This window comes from Mus caroli, unplaced genomic scaffold (assembly GCF_978045245.1).
Source record: "Mus caroli unplaced genomic scaffold, Mus_caroli_1 scaffold_10, whole genome shotgun sequence".
NCBI lineage: Eukaryota > Metazoa > Chordata > Mammalia > Rodentia > Muridae > Mus > Mus caroli.
In genome coordinates this window covers 17231580-17257407 of record NW_028227265.1, presented here as the reverse complement: position 1 = coordinate 17257407, position 25828 = coordinate 17231580, and the positions used below count along the sequence as shown (strand labels likewise).

Sequence of the window (25828 nt, the reverse complement as noted above, 5' to 3'; positions counted from 1 at the left end):
ATGCAAAATGCATTTAGTCCAACTTCAAAAGTCTTCATAGTCTTTCAGTCTCAGGACTGCTGAAAAGTCCAAAGTCCAAAGGCTCTTTTGAGACTCCATACCATCTCTTAACTGTAAGCCCTGTAACATCAAGACCAAAAGTAGAGACTTCCAACATACAATGGCACAGAATATACCTTGCCATTCCAAAAGGGAGTAAAGGCTGCGTTTCCATGTCTGATGCCAAAGGGCTCTTCATATCTCCAGCTCCTTTCAGCTTCGTTGACTGCGACACACTCTTCTCTCTCGTGGGCTGTTCCAACACGCTGTGAGCAGCAATCCTTGGCAGGTCTCCCTTGGGTCTCCAACACAATCCAGGCTTCACCTGCACAGCTTCACTAAATGGCTTCTCTGGGCCTCCATGCACGAACACCCCTGACACATGCCGGGCCTCAGTTTTCTTTACCTCCCTTGCCCACAGAGAGCCATTCCACAACCCTGTTCTTGTTTCCCAGACTCTAAAGCCAAAACCAGGTGGCCAAAGCTACTAATGTCTGCAGTTTGACGGGGCTGGAACTTGGCTCCCTCCTTCGGTTACATTTACACCAGCTTTCTGTTGTGGATGGTTTCCTTCACTGTTTGAGCTGGGTGGGGTCTTGCCACGAGGTTAGCACTCTCTTTATTCTGTTTAGCATTAGGTTTTTCTTTAAACTTTTTTTTTTTTTTTTGAAAGTACAACTTCCATTTTATTTTTCCAGGGTAGTTTTCCTTCTGTCCTTACAAAACGGCCTCTTTACATGGGCTTTGGTGGAGGTCGAGGTGTAGCGCCAGCAGGTCTGAATCGTGGTGGGGGTGTCCGGTCCTTCCGGGCTTCACGGGATCGATTCCTGACGACCTTGCTATGGATGGCACAGCTCACGCAATAATGCAGCTTGACGTAGAGCTTGGGAAGCACGTAGGCGTCGAAGACGCTTGCTTCGGATATGTCCCTGACAGCAGTGGCTTCTACAAGGTTCCGAAAGACAAACTTCTTGATGGCCTTATCCTTGGGCACGCACCGGGCGCAGTTCGTGCAGTGAATGGGCTGCACATGGCTGCGGCCCTTTTTGGCACGACCGTTGTTTCTTCTTTTTTTGGTCATCTTGGAGCCAAGACTCGAAAAAGCAACTTTTTTTTTTTTTTTTATCACCAACTTATTTCTATTACATTCCTGTTGCTCCTCTTCTCCCCAAACGGTACATTTTGTATTTCTCTTTGTCCAGCTTGCTCTTTTTTCCCCCATATCTTTACTCTGCCCTTTAATAATAATCACTTTGAAATTCTCCATTGAGCACTTACTCCATGAGGAACATACTACACATATATACTGCATATGCAAAATATCCCCTCCCCCAACTTTCTCCTTTTTCAATGTGCATGCAACCTTTAAGGATTTCAGTTTGTTAGTTGTTGTTGCCTCGTATGCTTTGCTGTTTTTATTTTATTATTTTATTTTATTTTTTTAGTTTTTTTAATTAGATATTTTTTTTTATTTACATTTCAAATGTTATCCACACCAGTCAGAATGGCTAAGCAGATGCTGGCGAGGATGTGGAGAAAGAGGAACACTCCTCCATTGCTGGTGGGATTGCAAGCTTGTACAACCACTCTGGAAATCAGTTTGGCCGTTCCTCAGAAAATTGGACATAGCATTACTGGAAGATCCAGCAATACCACTCCTGGGCATATACCCAGAAGATGCTCCAACATGTAATAAGGACACATGCTCCACTATGTTCATAGCAGCCTTATTTATAATAGCCAGAAGCTGGAAAGAACCCAGATGTTCCTCAACAGAGGGATGGATACGGAAAATGTGGTACATTTACACAATGGAGTACTACGCAGCTATTAAAAACAACGAATTTATGAAATTCTTAGACAAATGGATGTATCTGGAGGATATCATCCTGAGTGAGGTAACCCAATCACAAAAGAACACACATGATATGCACTCACTGATAGGTGGATATTAGCCCAGAAGCTCGGAATACCCAAGATGCCATTCTCAAAACACATGAAACTCAAGAAGAAGGAAGACCAAAGTGTGGATACTTCAATCCTTCTTATTCTCCCCCCCCACCCAGACAGGGATTCTTTGTGTAGCTCTGGCTGTCCTGAAACTCACTCTGTAGACCAGACTGGACTCAAACTCAGAAATTTGCCTGCCTCTGCCTCCCAAGTGCTGGGATTAAAGGTGTGTGCCACCACGCCTGGCCCTTGATCCTTCTTAGAAGGGGGAACAAAATACCCATGGAAGGAGATATAGAGACAAAGTTCAGAGCAGAGACTGAAGGAATGACCATCCAGAGACGGATCCACCTGGGGATCCATCCCATATACAACCACCAAACCCAGATACTATTGTGGATGCCAACAAGAGCTTTCTGACAGGAGCCTGATATAGCTGTCTCCAGCTTGCTCTTTTCCATTATAGATCTACATAAGACTGATTACCAGTGACTCTATAACAGAGTCAATTCTAGGCTGTCTTGAAATCTCCCCTTGCCAACACATAATGTAGTTACAGGCAGATCTTTTTATTTTTATTATTAAGGAGCCACATTGTTTGCCAAAATATCACAGGCCACTGACAAATATTCTTCCCCTCTGAGACTTCCTGAGCTGGGCCTCCATGGTTCAAACTATGCTCAGCATTGTCTTCTATGCTCTTTCTAGTATGGTCCATTAAATCCTGCATGAAGTGTTCAACTGCTTCCTAATCCAAAGTCCCAAAGGCCACATTCTACCAACAAACAGCACGGACAGGCTTGTCACAGAAATAACCTCCTCTCTATTACCAACTTCTTAGTCAGTGGTCTATGGCTGCAAAGGGACACTGTGACCAAGGCAACGCTTATAAAAGAGAACATTTAATTAGGGACTTTGCCTGAAGTTTCAAAACTTTAGTCCATATCATGATGACAGGAAGCACGGTGGTGTATAGTCAAGCATCGGACCATTAGTTGAGAACTACGTGATGGTCTTTAGGCAGAGAGAGAGAGAGAGAGAGAGAGAGAGAGAGAGAGAGAGAGAGAGAGAGAGAGAGAGAGACTTGGCATGGGCTTTTGAAACCTCAGTGACGTATTTACTTCAACAAGACCATGCCTCCTCCAGTAAGGCCACACCTCCTAATCCTTATAATCCTTTCAAACAGTTCCACTCCCTGGCTACCAAGTATTTAAATATATGAGCCTATGGGGGCCACTGTTATTCAAACCACCATGAGGGATAGTTATATCATATGAGGTATAATTATGATTTGATTAAATATATAATGCATGTGTGAATGACTGTGGGATACTTATATCATTTTGTGCTTGGTTGTTGCTTTCATTTGGAAATTAGGCATGATATAAGGACATATGAGTGTGTGTCAAGTTGACAAGGGATGAACTTGTGATGACTACACTTGGCTCTCAACTTGACTGTATCTGAAATTAACTAAAACCCAAGTGGCTGGGCATATCTACTAGGTTTTTTTTTCTTAAATCACTTGATTTGGAAAGACTCACTTTTAATCTTGGCTTTTGAGGTAGAAACATATACCTTTAATCCAGATATTTCGAGGTGGGAAGATCCACCTTTAGTTTGGACCACACCTTCTGCTAGCAGCCTATATAGAGGACATAGAAGAAGGAAGCTTGCTCTTTGCCTGTTTGCTGTTCCTCTCTTGCTGGCGGGTCCATTCCTTCACTGGCAATAGAGCCTACTGTTTTGGAATTCTAGCATATACCGAAGACCACATGAGACATCACTTCTCATGGACTGAATAACTATTGGATTTTTGGACCTTCTGTTTGTAGAGCTATTGTCTTCCCCCCCCACCCCAAATTAATTCTGTAACTGTACTTGTAGACTATGCAGAGTAACAAAACTTTTCTAATAGCAATGTATGTGTTGCTATGGGTTAAATCCAGGGCCTTCTGGATGCTAGGCAAGTTTTCTACCATTGAATCACGTCCCGGCCCTATATCAGCTCTTCATGTGCCATATGGGTATGACACTAGGCAGTCCTTGCCTCTCTGTGTCTGGTCTTCTTCACTTAGCCTAGTGATCTCCTGTTCTACCCCTGCTGCCACAAATAACAGAATTTGATACTCAATACTTGAAATTAATTAATTAGAGAGATTGTGTGTATGCATGTGTACATGAATGTGTGAATGCATGTAGAGACCAGAGGCTGATGTCAGGTGTCTTCCTCTGTCCTTCTCTACCTAACATTTGAAGTATGGTTTCTCATCAATTTGGCTAGGCCAGCAAGCTGGTGTGCCCCAGGGGTCCAGTGAGCTCATCTTCATCTCTCAGTGCTAGGTTATAGATGTGTGTTGCCTCACAGGCTTTTACACAGGTGCTGGGGAATCCAAACTCATACCCTCATGATATGCAACATGCACCTTATTGATGGAGCCATCTCCTCAGCCCCCCAAATCTCCCTCTTTATTTTTTAATTTTTTTCTTATTTCTGAAATTAAAATATAATTATATCAATTCTCCCTCCCTTTCCTCCCTTCAAACCCTCCCATGTTCTCCTTCCTAACACTCTCTCAAATTCATTCTCTCTTTTTAAATAATAATTATTGTTACACATACATATGTAATCATATACAAACATGTATAAACATATATACAACATGTTCAGCCTGTTTAATGTAACTTGTTTGCCTATGATTTCAGAGCTGATCAATTGGAATTGGATAACAACTAGGTGCTCTTCCCGGCATGACTATTTCTCCCCTTCCCCACATTCCTTAGTTGCCTGCAGTTCTTTGTTTAGGAATAGAGCCTGTGAGATTTCCCCCTTTCATATTACTGTGTCTATTGATGTTGTCCTTGTTCAGGCAACCTCATTGCTGAGCCATCATGAGTCGTTTAGAAATGTCTGAATAGTTCTTGGATTTAAGGGTTAATTCTCCCGTCATAAGATAATACTGAGAAAATACAATGAGTTCAGGGAAATAAATTTGACTTGGTTCATATGTGGTCAGTATCCTTGTCAGGGTTTTGATTTTGGAGGACAGGGATTGTTTGGCTTACTCTTCCACACTGTAGTCCATCATTGAGAGAAGCCAAGACAGGAACTCAAATAGGTCAGGAAATTGGAGGCAGGAGCGGATGCAAAGGCTATAAAGGAGTGCTGCTTACTGGCTTGCTCCTCATGGCTTGTTTATCCTGCTTTCTTTTAGAACCCAGTACTACCAGCCTAGGGATGGCCTCACCCACAGTGGGCTGGGCTCTCCCCCATCAATCACTAATTAAGAAAATGCCTTACAGGCCTTCCCACAACCTGATCTTATAGAGGCATTTTCTTAGTTGAGGTCCCCTCATCTCAAATGATCTCAGCTGTGCTAAATGGCTATAAAACCATACAAGTAGTTTACTCAATAATCTAAATAATCAGAAACTACTAAATGGTTTTGTGATAGGAGATTCATATTCTCTAGCTTTTTTTCCTCTCCAAGACGCACATATTCCTCTTGTCTTGCTTCTGTGCCACATGTATTCTCTCTGAACTTTTCAGTAAAAATCCCACTTCTGATACCAAATTATGTCTTAGTTAGGTTTTCTATTGTTGTGATAAAATACCATAACCAAATGCAACTTGGAGAAGGAACAGTTTGCTTTGCTTATACTCCTATGTCCTAGTCCACCACTGAAGGAAGTCAGGGAAGGAACTCAAGCAGGGCAGAAACCTAGGGTACAGGAGCCGATGCAGAGGCCATGGAGGGGTGTTGCTTACTGGCTTGTACCCTATGGCTTGTTTAGCTGACTTTATTAAAGAACTGATGGTTTGTATCATCCACAATGTGCTGGATTCTCCTACCTCAATCATCAATTAAGAAAATGCAAGACAGGCTTGACTATAAGCAAGTCACACAGCAACATTTCCTCAGTTGAGAATCCTTCATCTCAGATAATTCTAACTTATGTCAAGTTGACAAGAATCTAACTAGTACAGTGATAAATTACATATGTTTAAATTATACTTAATATGAAATATGATACTTGGTGTTGACAAAAGATTACAAGAATGCACCAATGAGCCTGGCCTTCTATGTGGGTGCTGGGGATTGAATTCAGGTCTACACGCTAGCACAGTAAGCACTTTATTTACTGAACTCTCTCTCCCTATCCTCATAATTATTTCTTCTTATGATCACTGGAAGATACCTCTTGAAGTTTGTGAAATTTCTTGCTTAAAACCTCCCTTGTTTGAAGCCAGTGTGATGGTTCACATCTGAAACCCTGGCTGGCTCTTTGAAGGGGAAAAGACAGAGAAGTTCAAGATCATGATCAACTTCAGAGTGAATTTGATGCCAGCTAGGGTCATATAAGGCTGTCTGAACTCCTCTGTCCAAAATCTCCTGCGGAATAGACCCTAGATTAAAAAAATATTTATATTATTAAAAATATTGTTTTTATTTTATGTGTGTAGGTGTTTTGCCTGCATGTATCTCTAAGTATCACATGCTCACCTGGTGCTTATAGAGACAGAAGAGAACATTGGATCCCCCTGGAACTGGAGTGTCAGATGGTTATGAGCCTTCATGTAGGTTCTGGGAATCAAACCCAGGTCCTCTGGAAGAAAAGCCAGTGCTGTTATCTGACAAGTCATGTTTCCAGGTCCTCTATAATTTTTTAATTATGTTTTTGTTGCATCTGAGGGTGTGTACATGCATATGAGTATAGAGTCCCGTGAAGGGCAGAGGCAGTTGTGACCCACCCAATGGATGTGAGTGCTGGGAATTGAACTCGGGTCTTCTGCATGAGTAGTACTCACTCCTAACTGTGGAGCTGTCCTTCCACACCCCCTGCACTGGAATTTTAACATGAATAAAAAGAAAATTAGGGCTTTTAGTTCAGATGTGAATTTTTAATTTCATGAGCTGTTTAACAGATTCTAAATGGAATTTCTCTGTAGCCAAAATTAAAGACAAAGATTCTTTTGTTGTTGTTTTGTGGTTTCAACTTAACACGGAAACCGTTTTTTGATGAAGGAGAGAAGGCTTTTAAACACCTGGAGCCTCTTGACGTGTTTGCACCAGTTTTGAACTGTTCTGTCAGGCCAAGGTCATTCATTCCTCTGCAGCTATCAAGGCCTGTAGAGCTCCTTTTCTTTCTCTGCACCCAGTCTGGTCTCGATTGAGATTTTCTATCACCCCCTTGTGCCTCCTCCTCCCCCATTCTTCTCTTTTGAAATTTATTGCAGTTTTGATTTCCTGCCATGGTAAGAGGTTATCTTTTATAGCCACTGATGAGTGCTTTCATGTGGGGAGACTCTGAGCCATTCCTGTCAACCCCGGGTAACAGCAGAGATGTCCTATCCATCGGGTGTCTTAACAGTGTCAATAGTTCAGGACACCTTGTCATCTGTTTTACTGTGTTTGATGGTGTTTGGAGATAGTTTTGGAATGCTATTGAGGTGAGCAGCTGGGCAAGTTTTACAACTGGGCTCAGAGAAGAAAAGTGACACCTGTAATTACAAAGGTTGGATGTGGAGTGAGGATGAAGGGAATATCTCTCGCACTCTTGGTACCCTGATAGGAACTTGGAGCTGGAAGCTGTCATCTGGTGACTCTGAGCAGAGTGGTTCTCAACCAAGGGTCACTCTTCTCTCCTATGTAATGATAAATGTCTCCAGAAACACTTGACAATATCTCCGGATATTGTTGGTTGTCACACTTGGAAGGTACATATGACTGGGTGTGTATTTGGCACAATATGACAAAGCATTATATGGTCTAAAGATTCAAGTGTTATCCAGCAGGATGTCTTGATGAGTAAGGGCACTTTGTGGCTAAACCTGAGGACCTACCTGTGTTCAAACTCTGGGAGAGAAAGAGATAGAGAGAGAGATAGAGATAGATAGATAGATAGATAGATAGAGAATATCAATCATGTTAAGATAAGATTGAGAACTTCCCCAATCAACTCAGCTCTGTTCCCTCCCTCTCTCCCTCTGTGATTGTTTATATATTCTTGGACCAGGGAGTGGCACCATTTGGAGGTGTGGCCTTGTTGGAATAGGTGTGACCTGGTTGGAGTAGGTGTGTCATTGTGGGTGTGGGCATAAGAGCCTCACCCTAGTTGCCTGGAAGTCAGTCTTCCACTAGCAGCCTTTGGATGAAGACATAGAACTCTCAGCTCTGCTTGTGCCATGCCTGCCTGGATACTGCCATACTCTCACCTTGATGATAATGGACTGAACCTCTGAACCTGTAAGTCAGACTCAATTAAATGTTTTTTATAAGACTTGCCTTGGTCATGGTGTCTGTTCACAGCAGTAAAACCCTAACTAAGACATCTTCAATCTCTGTTGCTCCCTAGGGCGTACATGTGTGGGCATGTATTCATGAAAGTGTGTGTAGGTTTATGTAGGTGCCTGCTTGTGTGTGTAAGAGACTAGAGGACAACCTCAGGCATTATTCCTTAAGTACTATTCACATTAGTTTTTGTTTGTTTGTTTGTTTTTTTGTTTTGTTTTTTTTGGGGGGGGGCAGGGTGTTTGTATTGTTTCAAACCAGACAGCTTTTGAATTCCTCTAAAAAGAACACAATTTAGCACTGTTTATTGTTATTGTTTAACATATCCAAACGAACTAAGTGTTTTGTTCTTGGTATTTTTCAGGTCTCACATTTCTTAGCAATATCTTTATGGCAGCACTTGATCTAGTGCTTGGTACAAACAGAAGGTCACTTGGTTCTTCAGTTGTTTTTTTGTTTTTTTCAAGATAGCATGTCCCCGTCCACTGAGGGTGGAGAAGAGGAGCCAGAAGAACCGAGAGTATGTAAATATGAATTCCCAAAGAATCTTTCAAACAGTTTATAAATCTCCTCATTTTTCTCCCCTTCTCTTTCCCCTCCTCCGTGTTTCCTATTCTTCTTCCCTCCCCACATCTTCCCTTCTTCCCTACTTTTTATTCTAGGCAGGATTTTGCCCTGTAGCCCATATTGGCTTGGAACTGACTAGGTAGCCCAGGCTACCTCAAACACACTATCCTCCCACCTCAGTCTCTCAAAGTTGTGAGATTATTTAAATGTGCACCACCAAACCCAGCTTTCCCTTGGATTTTTAATTATGTATCATCTATGCAGATTGACCTCAGTTTGATATTAAGTTTTGGTGATCCATACCTTATGGTAAGTCCTTTTTAATTCTCACAATATCTATTTGATATCTCTGTAACGTACATAATTAGAGAAGAGATTGGTAGCCGGTGAGGGACTTTTTCTTTCTGGTTAGCTTATAAGGTACAGCTTAACACCTTCATGGTGAAAGTCAACCACTAAGATACAATTTAGCACTTTCTACAAGTTAGGCAGAAGCAATATGGAACTTATTAGCCACTATTTTTTGAAATGTATATATATGTATCTCTCTGTGTATGTGTGTGTGTGCAATTGTGGTACCCTCAGAGGCCAGAAGAGAGCGTTGGATGTCCCAGAACTGGAGTTACAGGAAGTTGTGACCTGCCTCATTTGGGTGCTGAAAACCAAATTCAAGTTCTATGCAAAAGCATTATATTCTCTTAACCTCTGAGCAGGATCTCTAGCTCCTAACCACCACTTTGGATGGAAGCATCCTGTTTTAATTTATACATCCATTTATATTAAATTTGCTCAGTGTTTTGTAACTTATAAAGCATTTCACTCTTCCCTTTCTGGTAGACCAGGAAATTCATCCCTACCATTGTGTTGCTTTTACATATGCAAATTTCTCTCTGCACGCCCCCATCCAGACGGTGGGCCTTTCCAAGGCTGGAAGCACATTTTATACTTCTTTGTATTACATCAGTGCCTCTAGCTGAAAAAAAAAAAAGTCAATGTGTTTTTGTTGACTTAGCCATTGAAGAAACTTAATACTGGGAGCTCAGAATCGCCCAGACAGCACGCCAGACTTGGTAGGCTCTTTCAGGATTAAGCAAATTCTAAATTTTGAGAGCCCAAATCAATCAGTTGCCAATGTATGTGTTTTAAGATGTGAAATCCAGAGAGCGGTTTCTTTCCACACTCGGTTAACATTGGGCTTTATTTCCGTTTCTGAAGCCTCGCCTATTTCTTGCAATATTGAAGGCAAAATGACTGGGACATCAGATTCCTAGTTACAGCTATAAAGGAGAACAAGAATTGGTTGTCATCTATCCTCTCTACCAGTTACTTCAGTGTGTTTTTAAAAATGCCTAAGAACATAAAAATGTGTGAGGAGATGGCCAATCTGGAAACAAAAAAGGATGGATGCTGTAGCTTTTCTATTGTGCTCTCGTGCTTTCAAACAGATAAAAATTTTAGCCACTTAAAACATTTTGCCACAGTTGAGAGGCGGCCCGAGTCAACATCTATTGTGTCGTAAGAGGACAACAGTCCCAGTTCTGTTTGAGATATTAAACATTTCTTTCCCTCTCAGGGATTTTTGTTAATTATACCTCTTCACATGATAATCTATAAAAAAAATAAAATGAGAACATTTATATGCTTGTACTTTGAAAGTTATAAAGAGAGAGGCATTAGCAATGATGACTCGGGAATTTGGGGGACTGATCAAAATTGCTTTTCATAGATTGTTCCAGAGTCTTTTGTTGCAGACTAAGTCACCCCAGCAATCAGTTGTGTAAGGCAAGCACTGCTTTGACTTGTCTGTGCCTTTATGCTTCAGGAGTTTGAAGAGGGCCCAACTGGGCATGTCTTCTTTGAAATCTCTTATATGATTGCCATCAGATGTTGGGTGCAGCAGTCGTCATCTGAACCCTGTGGGGAGAGTGTCCGAGATAGCTTCCAAACATGACAGAGAATTGCAGATGATGGCTAGCAAGGCTGCAGGGTAGAGCATCTTGACCCACCTCCTTGGGATGATGGTTTCAGGTCAGTCATTATATGAAGGAATTGAGAATCCCTTAGATTCTCAATTCCTTTCTCAATCACTCTCCATCACTTTCTTTTCATATAAATTGATGCAACAGGGGGTGAAGAGTAGCAGGGAGGGGGTTGCCCTCTTAGAGACAAAGAAGAGGGGGTATGGGGGAGGAACTCTTCGAGTGGGGACTGGGAGGGGGCAGTATTTGGGATGTAAATAGATAAATAAAATCAGGAAAAATATTTACTTATTTAATTCTAGGTGTACAGGTGTTTAGCCTGCATGTATGTATGTCTATCACAAATGTTCCTTGTGCCTGTGTAGCTCAGAAGAGGATGTCGGATCCCTTGGAACTGGAGTTACAGCAAGTGTTTAATATCTAAGAGGTGGTCACACACTCCATTCCCAGTTAACATGGAGACATGTGTAAAGGTTGACATTGTCATTAGGAAAGTTTATGGTACCTAAAGAGGAGGGGTGTGCTTGAAAACTGGGCTGGATCATAGAATAATAAATTCTTGGAGGAATATTTTCCTGGCTCAAATTAGATTCTATCATAGCATTTTTTTTTTTTTTTTGGTGGCTTCGTGATAGATGTCTCTTCATTTTTACCTAGATATTTCTGGCTCTTCATAAAAATTCTGCATGTTCTGTTATTTGAAGAGATAGCCTAACTCTAAAGATTTTCTAAAACTACTTAAAAGGATACACAGTCTGCTTGTAGTCTTACATTTCATTAATTTATTTGAACTTTGATGGCTTTCCACCTTGAGGAATACTTGAATCAATAGGCAAATATTCCTAACCTTTCGATAGGTTGAGAACCTTCTGACATGGTGCTATTAATAGCCTGGGTCTCTTTCCAGAGTCCAATTATCTCAGATGATGACTAAATGTTATCTCAGGCATCCCGGGTGGGGATTTTCCCAGCCTGCTTTGCGGCAGCCTCCCAGGTACCTCAGCGTCACATCTTCTCTGTCTGGCACTCCTGTAAACTGACTTTCAGGTGCAATTTACTCTGCCAGAGAAGGATCATCTTATTTGCATGCATGTATGCTTTGTCACTCGGAAGAACTGGCAGGGAAAATCACTAGTGGTGCAATCTCCTACCTCTCTTGCCAAATCTCTCGCTGTGAAGTCCAATGGGCATATTTTGAGTAGGCTGCCTGCCAAAGAGAGAACTCTGCTGTTGCATTGTTCCCACAGAAAAAGGACATGCGTTCTCTGTAAAAAAAAGTCTCAAAATTTCCAGACAGGATGAAGGAAGCGGTGGTCCTTGGAAGAAGGACGTCAATACTTGGGCATCCTAGAAGATCCAGGAGAATCCAAGGCTCATATGAGTCTCTTGGTGACATGCTAACTGGGAAATAATGTTTTTGAGGTATTTGTTTGGAGTGGATTTGAGGTAAATCCACTCCTATCGGTCAGCACCTTTGTTAGAGACATTGTGACTCTTAAGAGCCCCTTCCTTTGAGACAGTGCTGAATGGTATTTCTGTGTCTCGTATCCACAGCATGCTTACCATGGACTGGCTGGGAGGATTGCCTTGACATCTGGGAGAACAGAACGGTTTAAGAATGCAGTTGTAGCCACAGAACAATGCACAGGGTTGATTACCAAAAGCCATCAAGGCATACCAACCACGGCAAAAAGTCAATTCTGGAAGCAGAAGACATTTGGGTGTGAAGACAGGATTGGCTTTGATTTCAAATCTTTCTCATTCCTGGCTTCGTTACCCAGGGCGAATCATCCCATGTACCTCAGCTGTGGCATCCTCAACTGTAAATTGGAGATGATATTAAATTATCTGGGTGAATCATCGTTAACATTCAGTAACTGGGTCTACGTGAAGTACACAAAGTTCCTCCATGGTCATCATCGAGTCACATAATCCCAGTTCCAGATTGTTTCAGCGAGGAAAGATTGGTTAGAAATGACCATTGTCATCGATTCAATAGAAATGTTAATGGTAACCCTAGTGGTTTGGATGAAATCAAGTATACTGTTTCACATTTTAAGTGTCAAAAGCAATCAATCTGAAAGTAACTTTTTTATTGTTGTTCCTGATTGGATTAGTCAGGATTTGGTCAGGAGGATGGCGATCACTCTAGTAGTCTAAGTGGAATGGGAATTAATGCAGGGAATTGGGGGCTTTCAACATGAATGAAGGGACCAAAGGGGGAAAATGTCTCAGGTAAATAAACTCTGTCTCTGCCAGCCAATTCATCTGCATTATGTCTCAAGTTGGTGGTTTGTAGGAGGGCATTCTGCAAGGCATGCCCTGTCATCACATCTGTCATTTGGTGCAATCCTTAACTCTGCCCACCATTGCTCTGTTACCACCATTGGCTCCCTTTCTTTTCCTGCCTTCCAGGTCATCTTGAAATTCTTCTTCATTTCCTTCAAGGACAAAGAAACTGATCAATGTTCTTTGGCGATATTTTGTAGGTGAATTAGTGTTTAGAGATAATTTTGTTGACTTGAGCAGGCTGTAGTAGGATGGTTTTGCCGAAAGGCAACAGTCTTCTTTTGTGTTCTTGAGCCTCTGCCTTCAGAAGGCTTCAGGAGCAGGCGGGATGTGGTGGTGCACATCTGTAACCACAGCACTCCTGACTGTGGTGGGGAGGGAAGGCAGAGGCAGGAGGATTGCTTCGAGTTGATTGAGTTCAGCCTGGTCTATATAATGAGTTCTAGGCCACCCGGGGCTATGTACTAGGTCTTGTCTATATAAGGAGAAGTAGAAGGAGGAGGAGGAGTATGAGGAGGAGAAGGAGGAGGAAGAAGAGGGGGAGAGAGAGGAGGGGAAGGAGGAAGAGGAGGAAGAAGAAGAAGAGGAGGAGTTTAATAGAGTAGTAGAAAATATACTGGGCTGAAATGTAAAGGTACAGCTCAGTACACATGTATTTTCAGTTACATGGATTCAAATTACTGTTCTGCCGCTTATGGTAAACTTCCCCCAACATTCTGTCTGAGTAGGGTGCCATGGAAGCCCAGGGTGTACATGAGGCCAAACTGCTGATCTCTTTCGAAGGACACATACTTTGGATCTGTATAGCTGGGCCTTCCTTTGACTGAAACATTGTCAGACGATCAGTTCATGATCCTTAAACCCTAATCTATCAGGCCTATGACACTGCACGTAATCCTAACCGACAAATAATTGGATTTTCTGGCGATTGGGTGTCACTTGATTCTGAGACAGTAAGAACTATCCGAACAAGCCTTCTACCACCTTAGGATGCTTTCCACATAGGGAGTGTTCTCTGTGTGTGTGGGGAACTGGGTAGGTAATTATTGCATTAATAGGCTTTATATTTCTCATTTTGCTAGATGGGATTTTCTTCTAGAACTTATAGCTTTAAGTCTTGGGCGATTAGAAAGATGAGCGCTTCAAGGATAAAATTCCTGTATGTCGAGCTCTGCGCTCGGGTTGGAGGAAGCCCTTCCTATTGAAATAACCCTGGGTGCTTGCAAAGACATTCTCCTGCACTTCTCTTACCATCTGCTCACCCGCACAGAATGTACACTCCAAGTGCTCAGCCTGATCCCTCAGGGAGATTGTCTCTTTCCTAATTTCCTTACTGTTCCCCTGCAACTACACATTTGTAACAAGTTGACTATGTCTTTGGATTATCCTTCAAGTGCCCAAAAGGATCCAACCAAATAGCCAACGGGAGTCCAAGACAAAAAGGACCACTACATCTAAAGAAAACAGACCTTTGCCATTGGGAAGCAGCAGGGCAGTACCATTTGATGAGAAGTGCTGATGGGAAGTGAAGCTTTGAAGATGTGGAACCATTTCAGATATTCGCCTTTCTTTAAGACATCTGAACCTGAACCAGTATTCTTTTCTTCTTCTTTTTGATTGATTGATTGATTTAAGTATTTTACCTGCATGTATGTATGTGCACCACATGCACGTTTCGTTCAGAAGAGGGCACTGGATACCCTGGAAATGGAATCACAGATGAGCGTGAGCCAGCGTGCGGCGGGTTCTGGAACATGATCCTGGGTCCTCTGCAAGAGTGACAAGGACTCTTAACCGCCGAGCTGTCTCTCCATCCCCCGAGCCAGTCTTTAAAGCACTATTAATCAGCTCTTCATTCCGTCTTCGCCCTGACTGCTGACCCTCAGCTGGCAGCAGAAGTTAAGCCTTCGTGTGAAAGTGATTTAATGTTATTTCTGCCTGGATAAAGACAAAGACTCATGGAGAGAGACAAAGAAATGGTGATGCGAAGGCTCCCATTAAGCTAAAGTAAAATCCCTAGAATTGTTTGTGGTAGATTATATCCGGTCTCATAGGCAACAAAGAAAATTGAAGATCTGTAACTCTCTCTCTCTCTCTCTCCCCCCCCCCTTTCTCTCTCTCTCTCTTGATACTGCTGGGGATAAAGTGCAGGTCTTTATGCATGTTAGGAAGGCACTGTACTATTGAGCTACCTCTCAGCTCCCCTTTTATTTTGTTGAGAGAGTATCTTGCTATGTATCCCAGGCTGGTCTTGAACTTGGGAACCCCCCTGCTACAGCTTCCTGAAATGCTGGGGTCATAGTTGTAACATCACAGCACCCATCCAGTGTAATCTCCTTTACAGTGTAACTACCCATTTACCTTATCAAGTAAAATGAGCTTCATATAACACTATTAATCCTATACCTTTTGATTTCTTCTGAGAGTTGTTTTAGCATTTACCAAATATTTTTCACAATCTATACTTTTAATCCAACAGGTTCTGAACTGGGTCTTATGAGAACTCCAATAGGGTCACAGTTAGCAAATGGTGTCCAGTTCCCTTTAGTGTCAACAACAACAACAACAACAACAACAACAACAACAACAAAAGAATCAAAACATGAGCGAATAGGTTGGTTGTCTATATCATATGTTTGAATGCAGGCTAATAAGGATATGGGAGGAATAAACAGAAGGGAAAGGCACAAATTGTCTTTACTCTAGCTCTGTTCTTGCTAGCAAAACACTGCTCTCACTGCCAGCCAGCTCTCCTATACTGTGTACATGTTGACTTTTCTATTGTGTTAAATATCTTGGAGGGCAGACTTAGTTCACCTTTTCCTCCAAACCACTTATCTGCACTCCTGTTACACACTTCAGGCAATAAAGCAGGAACAGCAGGTGACTTTATAGTTTGCTATTCTTCAGCTCAATGATGAGCCTGCCTTGTAACCACCATTTTAGAGAAAAAGTTCAGGGAATTATGATATCATGATTTTGAGTGTTTGAACTGTAGGACCATTGGAGAATAAACCTCTATTAGGTTGCCACGTTTGGAGGTGATTCCTTGAAGCACTTATGGGAAGTGAATAAATACATCTTAGCTCTGGGAAAAACCTTTGCTTAGCAAGTTGAGTCACAGTGTCCTGAGAAAGGTTCCTATCTTAATTGTGGACTCTTGTGAGTGTGACTTTATTGGAAAGGGGGTGGGGTCTTTGCAGATGTGACTAAAGGAAGGACCATTAGATAGAGATCAGTCTGGACTGTGTGGCTGGACTTTAAGCCCAGTGACAAGCTTCCTTACAAAAGATACCGGAGGGAGATTTGACAGAGAAAGGAGGAGCAGGCAGGTTACCATGGAGACAAGAGATTAGAGTGACGCAGTCATAAACCAAGTCTACATCAGCCATCAGAAGCTGGGAGAAGGTAAGGAGTGGATTCTCCTGTGGACTGGAGGCAGCGTAGCCTTATGCTTCCTTGATTTGGGGTTTTTGAACAGTGGAACCATTGGAGAATAAACTTCTACTAAGTTGCCTACTTTGGAGGTGATTTGTTGTAGCATTTATGGGGAAGTGAATACATCTTAGAAAAGACTTCCTAGAGACTGCCAACCCGTTTGTAGAAAATCTGGGAGGAATATTTCAGCCACAGGCTTCCAGGTGCTCCCCTTTCAAATGCTTCTTTACCATCACCTTAGAGGGCTGCCTTTCAGCGCAGATTCCGGGGACTGGACCAAGATGAATGGAGAAAGTTATTATCATTGAAGCTGGGTGTTTAGCTACAGTGCTGGCCAGAGACCAGCTCATCCTAAGTGTTTGGGGTCAGGGATTCAATGGCTACAGCAACCTTCTGCCTTTTGAACTATCTGTTAGCATCCTGCATTTAGTACATTCTGAGATTTTTTTTTTTTTAAATCCCAGTAGGGAGACAAGGCATTCTTTGCCAGCTCAGGCCATTTTGAGATAACATCTAAACAAACGTGTGGTGGTGCAGAAGGGGAAGGAATTATAGAAAAGCAAATATTTGTTATGTAGACAGTCTCTTCCTGGATGAAGCCAGGCTTCATTTGGACCAGAGAAAAGACACCGAATATGTGGCACGTGGAAAGGGGCGCATTTTATGTGGAAGCAGGAGAAACGCAGTCCCATGTCGTTGGAAGAGACACTCAAGAGGACCACGTTGAATTCTAGTTAGGATGCTCGGCTGTCACCACAGGGGTGTGGATTTAGTAATCAGGGTATCTATTGTGTTTGACAAGCAAGATAATGATGCTCCAAGGTCAAGAGTATTGTTTCGGGTGGGACAGATGCCATTGTAGCTCTCTTACCGGATCTAAGACATTTCTCTAAGCAAACCTTTCTTGTTCCTCCTCTTGGCAAAGGTGAACACTCCTCACTGCCTGTTTCAAAACATAACCCTGTCCCCATTTTAAGTGTCTCTCTGTGGAGCTTGGATTCCTCCCAAATCCAAAAGACTGAGAAGAGAAACCATCCCAAATGTTTAGCTCCAGTCCTCTCTAGACCCTCCAGTGCCTCTTTTACTGAACTCAACTGAATTTCAGGAGTGACTATTACAGAAGATTAAAGACCTGCACTCCGACCCCAACAACTCGTGTATCTCTGTAGCCAGGAGACCCACAGAAGGATGTTTTTTAGAATTGTTTTTACATTAGGGCAAACCACACCCTTAGTGAATAGCTCAGGAAAGCATTCCAACTTTCAGTGTCCCTGTGTAGTTCTCCCAAGTAGAAAGAATCACTTGAGTCAGCATAAGATTTAGAGGAAAAGCAAGCAGGAGGATGACATTCACCATGTTTTGTGATGGCTTGATAGTGATGCTTGATACTCAGCATGGTATTTAAGACAATAAGCTAGGGAAAGGTTTTTTTTTTTTCCTGGCTTATAAACTTCTTAGCCCAGGTTTTTATTCCTTTTCTTCTTTCTGTGCAGTGAAGGAAGTAAGGGACTTTCCTTAGACCAAAGATGTTCAGAGCAGATCAGAAAAAAAAGAAAGGAAGAAAGAAAGAAAGAAAGAAAGAAAGAAAGAAAGAAAGAAAGAAAGAAAGAAAGAGCAAAAGAAGAAGCTCACTCAGTTCTGGAGAGATGGCTCAGTGTTTAAAATCACATGCTGCTCCTGTAGAGGAACCAGGTTTTGTTTCCAGCATCCTTGTCAGCTCACAGCTCCAGGGGGATCTGATGCCTCTACCTTCTGCATTTGCAAGCAATCACACTCAACATGTACTCATGTGCACATATTCACATGTAGGTACAAGCGCTCACGTATACATACCCACATGTAGGTACATGCATTCGCGTGCATATACCTTCATGTGAACTACCTTCATGTAGATACATACACTCATGTGCACATATGCTCATGTACACTCATCCACATGTACATAAATGCACATACACCTCTACATAATAATAAACATGCATTTTTAATGATGCATGCAAATTGCCTGGTATCTGAGACACACACATGGGAGGCTCGTTTTGCATGTGTATATATGGCAGCAGAGATGAGGAGTGAGCCAGAACAAGAGGCATCCTTCATTCTATTCTCAGACCTCGGCACACACCGAGGCTAGATAGACTAAGATGAATGGAGCTATCATCTGTTATGTAGAGTGTGATTCCTGCCTTTAAGGTAGTGGATAGTGGACCAGAGCCACACATTTAAAGATTTATGGTTCAAGTTCTGTTTCTCTGCTTTTATGGCGTTTAGCAGGTTGCAAGTACCTTCCCCACAGCCAAGAGTATGCTGGCTTCTCTCTTTCTTCCCATGGCTTTCACTTTGAGAGGATTAATAATTCAGTTGTGTTGCCTAACAACAGGTGCCCAAATATCTGGGACATATTTAGTTCTTTAGAAAAATAGAGAGGAGTTGAAAGCCGGGGAAATTTGAGTCCAGCAATTCTGCATTCACCCACATCGCTGCTCATGCTGCGTGTTGATATCTGAACTTCTTTGCCTTCCTAGTTGGAAACTTTAGGACATATAAATGTTTATTTTATGTTGGGATTAACCCATACCTGTACAGTGTGATTTGGAGGACAATCTGAGCATTGGAAAGAGGTGCCATATCAAAGAACCCTGTTCTTTTTTTTAAAAAAGAAATTATTTATTACTTTTTAAAGTTGAAAATAGAATTTTCTCTCATGCAACAACATCCCTACCACAGTTTTCCCTCCCTCCACTACTTCCAGCTTCTATCTACCTCCCCTCTCCCTGGGATCCACCCCTCTCTCCATCTCCCTTCAGAAAAGTGCAGGCCTCCATCAGAGATAACAACCAAACAGGACAAGACCAATTACAATTAGACAAGGCACCAGCCCTCATATCAAAGCTGGATGAGGCAACCCAACAGGAGGAAGAGTCCCATCAGCAGGCAGAGACAGCCCAGTCCCACAGTTAAGAATCTGACAAAACACCAGGCTAAACAGCCACAACATATATACAGAGATCCTGGCATAGATTCGTGCACGCCCTATGCTTGCTGCTTCAGTCTCTGTGTGCCCATATGTGCCCTGCTTAGTTGATTTAGTGGGTCATGTTCTCCTGGTGTCCTCCATCTTCTCTGACTCCTACAATCTTTATTTTTTTAATTTTTTTTATTTAAACAATTTTTATTAGATACTTTCTTCATTTACAATTCAAATGCTATCCCGAAAGTTCTTTATACCCTCCTCCCCCGTCCTGCTCCCCAACCCACCTACTCCCGCTTCCTGGCCCTGGCATTCCTCTGTATTGGGGCATATAATCTTTGCAAGATCAAGGGCCTCTCCTCCCAGTGATGGCCGATTAGGCTGTCTTCTGCTACATATGCAGCTGGAGACACGAGCTCAGGGGGTACTGGTTAGTTCATATTGTTGTTCCGCCGATAGGGTTGCAGACTCCTTTAGCTCCTTGGGTACTTTCTCTAGCTCCTCCATTGGGGGCCCTGTGTTCCATCCAATAGCTGACTGTGAGCATCCACTTCTGTATTTGCCAGGCACTGGCATAGCCTCACAAGAGAGATCTATATCAGGGTCATGTCAGCAAAATCTTGCTGGCATATGCAATAGTGTCTGCGTTTGGTGGTTGTTTATGGGATGGATCTCCTCCTACGACCTTTTTGTTCCATCCTTCCTGGGATACTCCCTCTGAGAGAAGGGACCCAGTGGGAACCTCTGATTTAGACTCTCTCTTCCTATAGTGTCTGGTTGTGAGTCTCTGCACCCTCTCCTATTTGCTGCCAGAGAAGGCCTCTCTGATGACAACTGAACAAGGCCCTGATCTATCACCATAGAAGAATATTATTAGGAAAATTTCATTGATTTTTTTAAAAAAAATCTAGTCCTGTTTGACTCTACCCTAGTTTATTTGTTTATATTTTTCATTTGCTTTTTTAAAAGAATAAAGTTTTTAAAAATATATATACTTTGGTGTGCTGGTTAGTTTTATGTCAACTGGACACAAGATGGAGTCATCTTGGAAGAGGGAACGTCCACTGAAAACATGCCCTCAGCGGGTTGGCCTGTGGGCAAGTCTCTGGGGGCATTTTCATGGTTAATGAATGATGTGGGAGGCCCTAGCTCACTGTGGGTGGCACCACCCTTAGACAGGTGGTCCTGGGTTGTATAAAAGAAGCAAGTTGAGTGAGTGAGCCATGGAGGGAGAGTCAATATGCAGCATCCCATCCTGGTCTCTTCTTCAGTTCCTTCCTTGAGCTCCTGACCTGGCTTACTTTGATGATAGCTTGTAAAGTATAAGCTGAAACAAACACTTCCTAAGTTGCTTTTTGTCATAAGTTTTATATCATAGCAATTAACAGCAAACTAGGGCGTTTGGGCTTAGCGGACCAGAGTTTGGTCCCCAGTATTCATGTCAGGCAGTTCACAACTTCGTACCTTTAGTTCACCAGTACCAGGGAATTCAGTGCCCTCTTCAGTCATGTACACACACACACACACACACACACACACAGAGCTGAGGAGGCTGAGTAGTGCCATGATCTGCCATCTGCAAGCTGATACCCAGGGGAGCAGTAGCAATGCTGCAGTCCTAATCTATAGGTATGAGAACCAGTGATGCTGATGCTGACTTGGCTTCAGAGGACAGCACACACACGGGAGGATGCCTACACACAGTGCTGAGAGCACTCTCCTTAATCTATGGATTCTTCTTAATCTAAGAATCCATGTGAATTTATCTCAGAAACACTCTGATAGTATTCCCAGAAATACTATTAAACCAGCATTCTGGTTAGTGTTTAACTCTCATCTCTTAGTGCAAGTTAACACATAAAGCTAACCATCTCACCATGAATAGTTTTACTCTTAAGTGCTTTATTCAACAAGAAGGCCAATTAGTAAAATTAGTAAAACATGCGGGGGGTCAGGGAGTGACAGTGACACAGGTGAATGCATTTTTTAAAAATCCAGTGTCTCTCAAGTAGCCTAGACTGGCCTCTAACTTTGTTATATAGCCCAGGATGTCCTTGAATTTAGGATCCTCTTCTCCACCTCTCGAGTGCTGCGTTTATAGGCATGCACTACCCTGCTTTGTAGGATGTCCTATAGTGTAGTCATAGATATTTCAACAACTAAACCTCTCTTTGCTATTTGCTAAAACGTATTTCACTTTGTGTTATCATAGCAAACATTTTTTTTCTTAGCAACCCTAGTTGGGCTTTCTTGTTAATGTTTTAAGGAAAGAAAAAGAATAAAATCTTGATATATATGCTAGAAGATCTAAAATGTAAAACACCAACCATTTTAGCTGTGGCTAGAACATTAAGATACTGTGGTATAGTGGTTTGAACAAAATGTCCCCGACAGTCTTGGGTATTTGAAAGCTTGGTCCTAAGTTAGGGGTACCCTTTGTGGAGGTTTAGGGGGCAAGGCCTTGCTGGAGGAAGTGTGCCACTAGGAGTGCCACTAGCACTTTGAGATGGCAAAGACCCCACCATTCTCAGCTCACGTTCTCAGCTTCATGCTTGCCCTTAGATCCTTGCTTTTGCTGCTATCTATGCCTTTGCTTTGCCATCATGGGCTTTGACACTCTACAACCATATATATGCCCGAACAAACTTCTTCTCTATGTTGCCTTGGTCATGGTGTTTATCACAGCAACTAAAAATTGACTAACACACATGGGTGGGGACATGAATGGGCACAGCCATTTTAGAGACTATTGGGTGGTGTGTGCCCATTAAATAGCTGAAGAGTTTCACTGTTAGGTATATAACCAACTGAATGCTCATAGCAGTGGGAATTTTAATATTTCCCAAAAGAAATCACCCAATGCCTCTTGTAATGACTGCTCGCTGGTAAGATGGTTCACCGGGTAAAGATTCTTGCTTCATGACCTGACTTTGATCCATGGGACTCATGATGGAAGGAGAGAACTGACTCCTGTAACTTAGATTCCGACTTTCACCTGTGTGCTGTGGCACATACACCTGTACACATGTCATGCACATACATGCACAAGGGAATGTTAAAAAAATATATATATATATAGTCATGAGATGGAATATACTAAAACAATGAGGACCAACTATTGTTGTCAACAACAGGAACTGATGCACCAAAATAATATTGAGTAAAAGAAGCCAGTGAAGGGGCTGGGGATATGGTCCAGTGGTAGATCGTTTACCTAGTATGCTCAAGGTACTGGATTTGATCACAAGATGAAACAAAACAAAACAACAACAACAACCACATATACAAGGTACCTTAGTTACTGTTTGATTGCCATGGCCAGCATTCCTGGTGGAAACAGGTGGGAAGGTCTCCAAGGGTTCTGCCCACGGTTGCTTGTCCCTGTGCACTTGGTCAACTATGCTATGGTTGTGGGAGCATAGGGTAGACAAAAGCTGTTTGGACTTTTCTACAGGCAAGAAACTGAGAAAAAGCCAGCACCACTGGTCCTCAGCTAGCTTTCTTTTTCTCTCCTTTTTATATTGTGTTTGAATACTGCCTGCCTTGAGAGTGTGTCTTTCCCTGTCAATTAATTCTCCCAGGGACTATCCTTATAGATACAGCCCGAGGTGTGTCTGTCTCACCAGTATCCTAAGTGATTCTAAATCCAGTCAAATTGACTGAAGACGAATCACCTCACCAGGTAAAACCATACATTGAGCAGCATCAGCAACAGGTGAGCCAATATGTAATTTCAGGAGTTAAGAGAATGCTTAATGGAGACAGGGTAGGTAGGAGTGGGCAGTGCCTGACTGGGAGAGTGGAGGGTTAGTGCCGCTCTGGCCTTAGACATGAATGTTTTATATGGACACATTCACTAGCAGAAACTCATGGAATAACACCCTTATTCTTTTGCTTTTATTTTGATTTTTCTTGTTTTTCCTATTTTTGTCAAATGTTTAATACATATTTCACTTGTTGACTTCTGTATGTTATCATTCAATAGATCATCTCCCTTATTAATGTGGGCAAGTCTGATGCTATGTCTGTCTACCCTGCTGGTGCTATTGATTACCAAATAATTGGGTAAAAATAGCTTACATTTCCTTGTGCTTGCATTAAATTACTTTTAAATAACAGATGAAAAAATTGAAATAAATTAGAGGGTGCAAAACAAAGCAATTTGGTGAAATGACCTTTTAATTGGTGGAATTGATTAAGATTATTTCTAGATTGGAAGCAAGATATCTTCATGCTAAAATGAAAAGTAATAATGTGTACAAAAAATCCAGTGTATTTAAGAATGTGTCAAAATCTGCACTGTCGATGAGTTTGAGAGAGATGAATAACACCCTTTCACAGAAGACAGAAGAACAAATAATCCCAAGCGATCTTGTTAAGACAATAGACGGGTGCCTTCTCCCAGTTTGTAATGACAATTTGATTTATATTGCATGTAATACTTACCAATGGCATAAATATTTGCTATACAAAATAAAGTGTGCCAAGTCAAAGTGAATGAGATATCAACTTTGTTTTAAATTAATCCTAAGAAGTTTGAGGGAAGGATAATTAGCAATTAGACTTGATGATGTGAGAGAGATATGACAGAGCCCAAAATTAGCAAGGGAGGCAGCACATGACAGAAGCACATTTCCTCAAGCCATAGCCTGCATGTGGTGCCTTTTGCAGAGACCAAGTGAGGCAAAAGAAAACCCCAGGCACTGCTCTGCATATCAATTCAAGTCTTGAAGCCTGAAAATCCAGGTGTAAGTTCATATACATGTGGTACATATACATATAAAATGTGGTCGAAGAAATGTTCCTTAAAACCAAACAACTGATGGAGGAATTATGCAGGAATTGAAGAAGAGAGAGAGCGCCTTTAAGAATCCCCTTAGGCATCTCAGAAACACACACACACACACACACACACACACACACACACACACACACACAAGCCGGACATGCCTGGAACAAGAGAGAAGGTAATTAAAGGGCCACAACTGTGACCACACAAGGTTATCCTGACCCAAATTGTAAACTTCCGAGGTGTAGCATGACCTAAACACCTTAAACTTTGGTTTTCAATAAAAAGGTCCTTTTTTTTTTTTTTTTTTTAAATAAGGCCTATGCCTGGCATCTACATAAATAGAATTCCCATGCTTTAAGAAATGTGTTGTTTTGTTTCTTTGCGCATGTTTGTATAGCATGTATATGCAGCTGCTCTTTGAGGCCAGAAGAGGGCATCCCATCCCCGGAGTTGTGGTTACAGGAAGTTGTGAGTTGTTGTGTGAGTGCTGGGACCCGAACTCTGGAGGAGCAGGAGGCTCTCTTAACTGTGAACCATCTCTCCAGCTCCAACGCCGCCCTCCTCCCCCATTTTTTTCTGATGTGCTATTCAGATAATGCCTAATAGAGGTGTGAAGAATGTAAGAATATCCAGATGCAGAGTGTCTCTGCTTATCACATCCAGAATCTTCCCCTGTAAGATAGCTATGCATGTGGTATTTTAACCACACTTGATCTATTTATTTGAAGGAGAGTAGGAGGCAGAACAAGAGGGAGACAGAGGGGCGGGGCGCGGGAGAAGAGATGAGGGGGAGAACAGATGCAGGTTTCAGCTCTCAGTCTGTTTGGAAAAAACATGGATTTCCCAGGCTCCACATCAGGCTCACATACTTGAAAAAAAACCCACCTTCAGGTGATTCTAAATATCAGCACTTTAAGGGAAGTGGGCTTGAGATTGTCCAGACTCTAATGGGCTTAGAACAACAGTTCTCAACCTTTGGGTAGCGACTCCTCTCCTAAACCCATCGGAAAACACAGATATATCTACATTAGGATTCATATCAGTAGTAAAATTATAGTTTTGAAGCAGTAATAAAAATGGTTTTATGGTTGGGGGTCACCACAACATGAGAAACTGTATTAAAGGCTCGCAGCATTAGGAAGGTTGAGAACAGCTGAGTTAGAGATTCTGCAGGCATTCTTAACAACTGTGCACAAAGCCTGACTCCAGAGGAACAGGAGGACGTCTCAGGCCCTACAGTTAGGCTACAGGGGGTGATATTTTGACATAGAGAGTGATTTCTCGGTTCCTGAAACCATAATAAACTCACCAAGAATGAGAAAAATTTTTTTCCCATGTTGCCTTTCATGTTCTCTAAGGTGCATGTGACTCACGCCGGAGAATGAACATACTGAATTGGGTGCATATACTGTTCTGCCGATTCACGGTTTACTGTGGGTGCCGCCCAAGGCCAAATTCACATGAAGACTCTTTTAGAGGTTTTAATGGCTAAAGAGAAGCTCACAATGCA

General features: G+C 42.2%; 1 pseudogene; it reads right to left on the bottom strand.

The window, feature by feature from the left end:
* Positions 1-706: 706 nt before the first annotated feature.
* On the bottom strand, positions 707-1137 carry LOC110300629 (small ribosomal subunit protein eS26 pseudogene; annotated as a pseudogene).
* Between the last annotated feature and the right edge of the window lie 24691 nt (positions 1138-25828).